The following is a 10958-nucleotide window of genomic DNA, read 5'->3' as shown; positions in this document are numbered from 1 at the left end:
GGTGTTTGTAAATAGGATCACAAGTCCGCATCTTGTACAGCAATTAACCACTAAGAAGAATATATGCAGTGTATTATTTGTTGAAACTGTACTTCTAATTTGATTTGAAACTGTCTCATTGCTCTCTGTTTATCAATAAAACTTTGAAAAAAAATAAAAATAAAAAGCAACTGCATCATGTTACCCTACTGTAAAGTGATCAAGAGCTTCATAAATAATGAATAGTGAAAATCAATTATAGAGTTTACAGGACCTGATAATCTAAAATGATCCCCCTTGGCCCGGCCAAATAGCTCAGAGGATTAAAGCACCTGCAAGCAGGCGCAGAGGCCAGGGGTTCAATCTCCTGGGCCTCCCGTGCTGGCCTCACCCCCGGGGCTCACTGAGACTGGGTGTGGTGGCACATGCCTGCAATTCCAGCACTGAGGAGGCTTTAAACTGGAGAATCACTACAAATCCAATCTAGTAGTGAGACCCTAAACACCCTGTAGACCCTTCCCTAAAATACCAAAAAAATAACAAATAAAAAAAAAGATCCCCCATTGCTAGGCTCCCTACACACTTCCTGTAGTCACGCTAGTTTCCTAAACCATGCTGGCATGGCTACACCTCAGAGCTCTGCACATAGTATTCCCATTCTCTGGAATGTTCTTTCTGCAAATACTTCCTTGGATCCATTCCTTGCTACATTCATCCCTTTGATTGACTCTCGCCTTCCCAGGAAACCAATCCTCATCACGTTGCTTAAGATTACAACCTGTCCCCTACATTCCTGATTTCTTCCACTGTTGCTTTTTATGTTATTTAAACACAGTAAAATTTATTTACAGAATGTTTGCTTTCATTTTCTCCTCCACTAGAAGGTAAACTCTACAACAAAAAAATATTTGTCTGAAGTATTCAAATTTATTCCTAGAAAGTTCTAGCAAGGCAGCAGACCCATAATTAATGTCAAAATAATAAATTACTTTTACTTTTAGCTTTGTCATATATGGAAGTCTTGCTGCTTGTGAAGCAAAAAATAACTCATTTTCATTGCTTGGAATCTGTCATAGGCAGGCTGACTCCAAGAAGAAAATCCGCCTTAGAAAAATAAAAATTCCACTTTAGTTTGGACATTTGGAAATGAGATTTACTGCCAGAGATTCCCTATTGAGTTTCTGCCACAGCAACAAATAAATTTAAAGATAATAAGGCAAAATTTTTACTATACTTTACGTTTAAAGAAACAGCTGGACAGAGTATGTAATACAAGTACATTTAAAAGGCAAACTTTAGTTATTCTATCACTGTAAAATCTTGGCGCAATATTTACTTCTACCAGTATGGAAAATAACCAACATAAAGAAAACCAAAAAGTTGATTGATAATTCATATATACATTCATTTATTATGAATTGTCATTAAGTTTTATAATGCATATTATGTTTTATTGATAAAACACAATCCTTGATACTGAATTGCATAGGTCTGGATATAAATTTCATTCTAAATGAAGCAAGTGTCAACTCAGTGGCCTTAGCTTGAATGCAGGAGAGCTGGTGGGTTGGCATCATGGACAGGGCTAAAGAAAACTGCATTTCAGGGTCTGTAAAGGCCATCGCTCCCCTGGGTGACCCTCTGAAATGTACCTTGGTGACATAGCCATTTTCCTCTCAGCACCCATCATCCGGAAGCAGTGGCCAGGCTCAGAGGGTCTTGGGTCCTTCCAATACCCCTAGTGGGTTCCTTCTAAGGCACAGATGCTTGTCAGTATTCAGAAAGAGGCGCAGAAGGAACTGTGACCACCAACAGGCCCCATCCTGTCCCCCAACCCCATCCTGTACCCCAGCCGGTGAACAATTCCCAGAAGAGTGAGCAGCCCCAGCCGGCGGCACCCAGAAATCATCCTAAGAAAGAAGTGCAATCAAGACCAAGAAATGAAGACTCAAAAAAGAGGCAGTGGGCTTTGGAAGATTTTGATATTTGTCACCCACTAGGTAAAGGGAAGTTTGGCAAAGTTTATTTGGCAATAGAAAACAAAGCAAGTTTGTCCTGGTCTGCAAGTGTTGTTTAAAGCTCAGCTAGAGAAAGCAGGAGTGGAGCACCAGCTCAGAAGAGGAGTGGAAGTACAGTCCCACCTTTGGCATCGCAGCATCCTCAGGATATCTGGCTACTTCCATGAAGCCACAAGAGCTTATCTAATTCTGGAATACGCACCACCACTTGGAACGGTCTGTAGGGCACTTCAGAAGCCCCCCAAGTTTGATGAGCAGAGAACCGCTAGGTATATCACAGAATTGGCAAATGCCCTGTCTTACTGTCATCGCAAAAGAGTTATTCTTACAGATGTTAAACTAGAGAACCTGCTGCTGGGATCAACTGGAGAGTTGAAGATTGCAGATTTGGGGTGGTCGGTACACAGTCCATCCTCCAGGCCGACCACTCTGTGCAACACCCTGGACTACCGGCCCCCCGAGATGATTGAGGGCCGGATGCACAATGAGAAGATGGACCTCTGGAGCCTGGGAGTCCTTTGCTTTGAGTTTTTGGCAGGGAACCCTCCCTTTGAGGTGCACACTCACCAAGAGACCTACAAAAGGGAATCACGGGTTGAATATATATTCCCTCACTTTGTGACAGAGGGAGCCTGGGACTTCATTTCGAGGCTGCTCAAGCATAAGCCAAGCCAGAGGCCGACTCTTAGTGAAGTGCTTGAACACCCCTGGATCATAGCAAATTCGACCGAGCCATCACCTTGTCAGAAAAGCCAAGAAGCAGCTAGCAAGTCATCTTAGTCACGCAGGGGGAGGGGTCCTTGGAGCAGGGCTGCAGTGTAACCTTTGGGAACTGCTCCCAGAGCCACGTTACTGTTGACTCCTGCTCCGCCCACAGGCCACAGGAAGAGTTACTTCTCGCCCTGAGCCTGCAGCACCCTGGCCCCCTGTTCACAAGGCTCCCCTGCAATAAACATGACACTCTGTGAAGGTACCTCAAGAATCATGCTGCTTCGACCAGGTCCATACACAGAGGCAGGACTCAGCGGCAGCCACGTGTGCAGCCCGAGCCAGGGGTTCTCCTGTGAGAATTCGGAGTCTGGTTGTCAGGGAAGTGACTACTTGCCTCTAAATCAGCCAATGCGCTACACAGTAACCTTCAAGACCTTAAGTGTTTGTGTAACGTATTGCATGGTCAAACCTGGGAAAGGTGTTGGACTGAATATAATTCTTTTAAAAATTGAAGATTTCTGTAGATATCCTTCTTTCTGTGCATCCTGTTGTGATGCTTTCATTGTTGATCGGCCCTGTTAAGCCTGACCGGGTTCTCTGGTCGTCCTTAGCCACTATGAAGTAGGAACACACGTTCTACCTCTGTCTCAGGAATTGCGTGGGAAACACAAGCAGCCCCAACATCTCAGAACTTTTTCTAAATGTTAAGGGCTCTTTTTACTGTACTGGGGTTATGGTATGTGTGTAAACTTGTTAAATGCATAAATAAATATACTGATCTACCCGGGAGAAAAATAAAGCAAGTGTCACATCACTTTTGAGAATTCTTATCTTCTCAAGTTAGTATATTGAGGAGGAAAAAAGGTAAAACAGATACAAAATGCAGCATTATGCAATCTTCTCTAATCTCAGCCTACAATTATTTCTCTTTTAAAAGAAGAAATATGTGTTTCTAGCTTAATAGCTTCCTTTAGAAAGATTTTCATATCACAGCAATAATCATTAATATCTCTTGAATTAGATAAGACAGTGTCTCAACATATTTATAAATATCAGTTTTACACTTGACAAAATAAACATTATGAGAAAATAGTAGACACACAAGACAGATCAAAGGTCAAGATCATGGAAAACACGGGGTGTCTGTGACCCGGCATGTTTTAAAGTCAGTGAGGCTGGGTGTGCTGGTGATCTTCAGAGTCCAGCACTCAGGAGGCTGAGGCAGGAGGATCGCTGTGAGTTTGAGGCCACCCTGAAGGGCATAGTGAAACCCTGCCTCAAAGAATGACAATGAAGGAAGGAAGAAGAAAAAAAAGAAGGAAGAAAGGAAGGTCAATGAGTTTTAAAACATGGGAAAGGAAGACAGTTCAAGCGGAGGACCAAGAGATGAGAGCAGCAAGCGATAGGAACATTTGCAGCATAAAAATGCTAAAAGCAGTCACTCTATCAGTTAGCTTTGGCTACCTAAAACTCTCAGAACTCTGTAACTTAACCATTTGCTTCTCTGATGATCCCACAGGCTGGCAGTTTAGTCTGGAACTGGGCTCAGCTGCATGGTGCTTCTGGTCGTCATGGTTCCGCTGATCTCAACAGGGACTGCTTGTTCCAATCACAAGGTCACCTGGGAGCTGGCTGTTGGCAGGAACATCTTTCTTCTCCTCCCTATGGCCTCTCATCTTGTGTGACCTGGTTTAAACATACTTCTGGTGGCCTCATGGTTCCGAGAGCAGGAAAAGCAGAATCTACCTGGCCTTGAAAATCTAGTGACATCACTTCTGCCAAATCCACTCATCAAAGCAAGCTGCAAGAAATGCTCAGACTTCAGGAGTAAGGAAACAAATTCCATAGTCACAAAGAAAAGCATGTAAAATAATGCGGACATTTTGCATGATTTTTTCAAGAAAGAATCTCTTTAAGCATCATGGGGAGGACTGTTAAATATCAGTGAATAACTCCCTTGGAAAAAGTAAGCCTTCTTGAAAAAAATGAAAGCACAAGGGATAGCCACCACCAGCACCACCAGGGTACAGTCCCAGAACCATGAGGGGACAGGCTGCACACCTCTCTTTTTACCACTGGTCATCTGCATCCTCAGACTCATTCCAGCAAACTGTTGAAACATGGTGGATTCCTATGAAGTTCTAGGCATGCAGAGATACGCCTCCCGAGTACATCAAGAAGGTAAGCTGGAAACTGGCACTACAGGGGCACCCAGATAAAAATCCTGAGAATACAGAAGAAGCTGAGTGAAAATTCAAATAAGTGGCTAAGACATATGAGGAGTTATCAGATGATAAAAAATGGGACATCTATGACAATATGGCAAAGAAGGAGTAAATGGTGGTGGAAGAGGTGAATGTCACTTTGACAGTCCATTTGAGTTCAGGTTCACATTCCAGAACCCAAATAGTGTCTTTAGGGAAGCTTTTGGTAGAAGGGACCTATTTTCATTGGACATCTTCAAAGGCCCATTTGAAGACATCTATGGGAATCGAAGGGGTCCCTGAGGAAGCAGATGCCCTAGTGCAGGCTCTTTTGTCTCTGCTTTCAGGGGATTTCCATTCTTTGGAGGTGGATTGTCTTTATTTGATACAGGATTTACTTCATCCAGGTCCCTAGGTCATGGGGACCTTGCTTTGTTTTCATCCACCTCACTTGGCAGCAGTCAAATCTCTATCAACTTCTACTAAAAATGTTAATGGTAGAAAAATCACCATAAAAAAAATAGTCAAGAAAGAGTAGGAGCTGAAGAAGACAAACAGGTAAAATCCTTCATGATAAATACTAAGGAGCAGCTGTTATGCTTGGATAACAAGTAATTCAATGCATGTATTTAATAGAAATGTTAAACCATACCAAACACCATTTGAGGATTATCAGGAATTTTTTTTAAGATTTCAGATGAACTGAACTATCAGTATAGTTGTACCTAATGTAATGTATTTATAAGCAGTTCATCAGAGCCCCTTTTTCACAGACTTTTGAGTTTATTGTTGGGGTCACACAGTGAGACCATTTTTTGTCTTTACATTTTTTGTAATCTCGGTACACACTTTCCTTTTTTATTAAATGTAATCCAAGGTAAGCTTTGAATCTTGAGTAGTGCTAGGACAAGACTGTACTCTAGTATCAGCATGGATCTGCTTTATGTTTTGTCTGAAACATGAGCCCAGTGGTGTTCACCTGCTGTGAAGCTAACACTGCCAAAATGAGTCCTCAACAGAAATAATTTCCAGTTTTTTAGTATTAGTAATGAAAAATATTAATGCACTAATGGTAATACATTTCTGGTTCAATACAAACTGAAGGATGTTTTCTTTATTTTATTTTATTTTTTTACTTTTAAATAATTTTATTGAGAAAGGAATAGCAATGAGAGTTTCAAAAACCAATTACTAGCACAGTTTCAATAATTAATACATTGCATATTGTATTAATTAGTGATTATTCATTGTATATGATGCAGACATGATATCCTGTCCAAAAACACTATTAGAACAAATATCTCTATTCATTGAATTAAGAGAATGCAGTTGCATATCTATCCCAAATATTTTGAGTATACAGATACAAATATTCATTCATTTGTATCCCCCCTTTTTGGTTAGTTTTGTCAGAGAAGGGCATCTTATTGTCATTTAAATATCGTAGGTGTGTGAATTCAGCAAAATATTCCAATATAATCCAGTAGTCCATAATAGTAGTGGGTCATTAGCAGAACTGGCAATGTCAAAAATTGTTGCCCTGAGCCCTTTACACCCACACATACCAATATGGCTTCACGTATTATACCTCATTTTTATACCTTTCTGCTGGATGGTAAAGACCAAGATAAAGCAAGATCTATATAACAAGAAATTTAACTTTTTTATCTGATAAGTTCAGTCAAGTCCCCCCAGGATTTATCCTGAAACCCTGTACCGCATTTGTAGATCCTTTTTCAGTGTCAGCCATGTGGATGAGTCACGGCCATTGCTTGACCAATTTGCTCTCTATGAAAACCTGAGAGAATGTTTTCTCTCCATGTGACTCTCCTTAGGCATACTGCACCATTGGTCACTTTCCTCTGTGGCCCCATAATCTCCTTCATCAGAAAATTTGGGACATTTGCAGGATATTACAGTACAGGTTCTCCTATGCCTGAGTCTTCACTGACCTTGAAAGCTAAGGCCAAAATGTTGGCTGTCCTTGCAGCCCTTCTTTTTCTCTAATATTTGGTCTTAAAACTTAGTTGTTAACCCTCCAGAAGAGAAGCTTATTATTATTACCCTACAACATAGGCAGTTGAGCTTAACCTCACTATCTGTCTGAATATCAAGCATCTTAGGCATAAGATGGAGCAGGTATTTTCCATCAAGTATTGATAAGTTAAACTTTAAATCCCTCCAGAATATGAAGGAAAAAATTAAGGAAACAAAAAATATTTTAAAAATAGGAATAAACAGTTACATATTTTTACACAGAAATTTAGAAACTTAACCATATACAGCCTTGTAGCAGGACTGTCCTGTGACATTTTTTTCTTGTCTTTTGTTTTCATTTATTACCCACTTAAAAAATTTTACTTGAGAGACAGTAGTATTTAGAAGACCAGAATGACAGGCATTCCAAGCATGACCCTACCATGACACATTGCTGTCCTCAGTTCAGTTGCTTAGTTCACAGGTATTGGCATATATAGTTAGTCATGGTGAGAATCCTACCAATTAACTGCTAGTTTCAAAAAAAAAAACCTGCTGAAGACTCTCAGGACCTTACCCATCTTGTGCATATAAATGTATGGCTTTGCCCCTATCATGTTTCCTAGTTTTTCTCCTTGCCCTCTCTTCATTGTCTAATCCTCAAGTTCTCACTTTCCTTTTAATCATGCTATACCTTTGTATTTGTATTTCTTCTTTTGAATTCTATACTAAGGAAACTATATGATATTTACACATGTGGGTCTGGTTTATTTCACTTACGAGTATTTCTTCAAGTGGCATTCACTTATATGTAAAGTCTTCAAGTTTATCACTCTTTATAGCTGAATAATACTCCGTTGTATAAAAATACCACATATTTTTCATCCATTCCTCAGGTGACAGGTATCTTGGTTGTTTCCAAGATTTGGCTATCACAAATTGCGCTGCTATAAACATAGGTATACATATATCAATATGATATCACATTCTCAGTTTGGCTGGGAAAATTCCCAGTAGGAGGATAGCTGGTTTGAATGAGTTTTCCAGTCCTATTTTTCTAAGGAGTCTCCACACTGACTTCCATAATGGTTGCATCAGTCTGCATTCCCACCAGCTGTGGAGAAGGGTTCCTTTTTCCCCACAGCCTCTCCAACATTTGTTGTTGGTGGATTTCTTTATGATCGCCATTCTTTGTGGACTGAGGTGGTATCTCAGTGTTGTTTTAATTTTCATTTCATGGATGGCTAGTGATGTGGAGCATTATTTCATATGTTTATTCGTTTCTTTAATTTCATCCTCTGGGAAGTGTGTGTTCATCTCAGATGCCCATTTCTGGATGGGGTCTTTAAATTTTGGGGACATAATGGTTTTTATTTCTTTATAAATTCTAGAGAGCAGACTTTTGTCTGAGTGCTGAGATTTTTTTCTCAATTTGTGGGTTGTCTTTTCACTGTGTTGGTAATTTCTTTTGACATGCAAAAACTTCTCAATAAGAGGAGGTCCCCGTTGTTAATTCTTTCAAGTATTACTCGTGCAATTTGATTTTTGTTCATGAACTCTTTGCCTACCCCTATGTCTTCAAGAGTTCCTCCTACTTTCTCTTCCAGGAGATTTAGTGTTTCTGTTTTAATGGTTAGATCTTTAATCCATTCTGACTTTAGCTTAGTGCATGGTGATAGACCTGATTCAAGTTTTAGTTTTTGGCATGTAGAGAGCCAGTTTTTCAAGCACCATTTGTTCCAGTAGGCATGTTTGACCGCTTTGTTGAAGATAAGGTGGCTGAGTATGTTCGTAGCGGCTTCTGCATCTTCTAATCTCTTCCATTGATCCTCAGGTCTATTTTGTTGTCAGTACTATGCTGATTTTATCACAGTAGCTTTGTAGTATAATTTCAAGTCAGGAATTGTAATGCCTCCTGCCTTGTCTTTGTTGGCCAGGATTGCCTTTGCTATTCTAGGTCATTTCTGGTTCCAAATAAATTTCAGGAATGATATCTGTAGGTCTGGAAAGTATTTGATAGTAATTTGATAGGGATTGCACTAAATCTGTACAGCAATTTTAGGAGTATGGCCATCTTCACAATGTCGGTTCTTACTATCCAGGAGCAGGGAATATCTTTCCATTTTCTGAAATCCTCTACAATCTCTTTTTTCAGAGTACTGTAATTTTCCTTGAAAAGATCTTTGTTAAGGATGTTTCTAGTTTTGCATGGATGCTAGCAACTTAGTAAAGTTTTGACAGTTGTTTAAATGTGTAATGGTAAGCTTAGGTTTATGATAGCTGACAAACTGGGTCTTTTCCATTTGTTAAAGAAAAGAAAAGAGGAGCCAACCAGATAGCTCAGCACACTAAAGTGCCTGCTTCAGCAGAGTGCAGCAGCTGTCGTTTGATCCCAGCCCCACTCCTAGAACTTGTTGAGATGGAGATTGAGATGGGCATGGTGACATGTGCCTATAATCCCAGCACTTGGGAAGCTGAAAACAGGAGCATCACTATGAGTTCGATCTACATAGTGAGATCCTGTAGACCCTGTGGACACCCTCCTAAATCCAGAAGAAGGAGAAGGAGAAGAAGAAGAGGAAGAGGAAGAAGGAGAAGAAAGAAAGAAAGAAAGAAAGAAAGAAAGAAAGAAAGAAAGAAAGAAAGAAAGAAGAGAGAAGAGAAGAGAAGAGAAGAGAAGAGAAGAGAAGAGAAGAGAAGAGAAGAGAAGAGAAAGAAGAGAAGAGAAGAGAAAAAGAAAGGAAAGGAAGTGTGAATATGTGTAGTGAATCTTTCTGGAGTGGTATCTGAAAAAAAGCCTTCTTCTGTAGAGCAGTCCTAGAGCCAGCGATTCAATATGCATGTCACCACTATATACATAAGTGAAGAAATTACATCGTCAACTTTGGAATTGTTTGAGGGAAGAAAGAAAGAAAGAAGTATCCTATAGTGTAAAAACACTAAGAAAAGGTAAGACCCACAGTGGACACAGCTTTGCAGATTTCCTTAGTGGAGGGGACCCTCAGCATGGTGGTCCCAAGGCAGATACAAGAGCCCAAAGTAGCACGTTCAGTGGCAGGAGAATAGGACACTCCCCTGCCCACCAGTGAAGATAACCAGCTCACTCAGGAAGTGTCTGAGCAGGTCAGCTCCAGGAGCTCACTGAACTCACAGAAGAAACGTGGGGGTGATCCTGCCACAGAAGGAGGGGTGGGATGGGGGAGGATATGAAAGAGGACATGGACAAAAGAGAAAACCTGGGACACAGCCAGCAATAAAACACACAGCCCCTCCCTCATGATGGTGGGGGAGTAGAGTGGATGGCGAATGGCCACATACCCATCACATGCCATCACTTCAAAGAGGAAACTGTCAGGACACACAAAAAGTAGGAAGGAGTGCGTCTGAGGAATGCACCCCTCATGGAGAATGGACAAGGGCTCTGTCCACATGCTCCTGAACAGCTCTGGGACAGTGGCAGCTGAGAAAGAGACATCAGTGAAGGCCAAGTGGCTGAGGAAGAAGTACATGGGGGTGTGGAGGCGGGAGTCCAGCCTGATGAGCAGGATGATGAGCAGGTTCCCCAGCACCGTGGTCAGGTACAGGACCAGGAAGAGGGCAACGAACACAGCCTGCTGCTCTGGCCGGATGGGAAGCCCCAGGAGGAGGAACTCGGACACGCTGGTTCTCCCTTCTCAGGGTCCTCTACTCTCTGCAGAAGACCGAGGGAGTAGGAAACAAGAGACTGAGACATGGCGGGTACGTTCACCAGCTATACACACAGCTACATCCTTTTTATTCTTTTTAAATTTTTAAAGAATACAAAATAGTAATAAAAAAGCATTAGAAATGATACAAAACTTCACTAAACAAAGTAATAGGAATTCAACAATATTTGCTGCATTGCATGTTATCTTCAAACTAATTGTGTAAGTTACCAGATATAAATGTGCAAAATTGATTTTTAAAAAATATATAAGGGGGCTGGGGAGATGGCTCAGTGGAATAAGCGCTTGCCTGGCAAGTGCAAGGTCCTGAGTTCAATCCCTGGTACCGCAAAAAAAGAAAGAAAATTTGACACCAGGAAACC

The 10958-nt window shown here is 41.0% G+C and overlaps 1 protein-coding gene and 1 pseudogene across 1 annotated transcript in view; one reads left to right on the top strand and one right to left on the bottom strand.

The window, feature by feature from the left end:
• LOC101577372 (olfactory receptor 50-like) overlaps positions 1 to 10958 on the bottom strand; it is a 105517-nt gene that overhangs the window by 79463 nt on the left and 15096 nt on the right. The window lies entirely within an intron of this gene.
• On the top strand, positions 1515 to 2867 carry LOC101567020 (annotated as a pseudogene).

The sequence above is a fragment of the Octodon degus genome, unplaced genomic scaffold (assembly GCF_000260255.1).
Source record: "Octodon degus isolate 3935 unplaced genomic scaffold, OctDeg1.0 scaffold00137, whole genome shotgun sequence".
Lineage (NCBI taxonomy): Eukaryota > Metazoa > Chordata > Mammalia > Rodentia > Octodontidae > Octodon > Octodon degus.
Note: the sequence above shows the minus strand (reverse complement) of the source record. Positions and strands in the feature narration are given on the sequence as shown.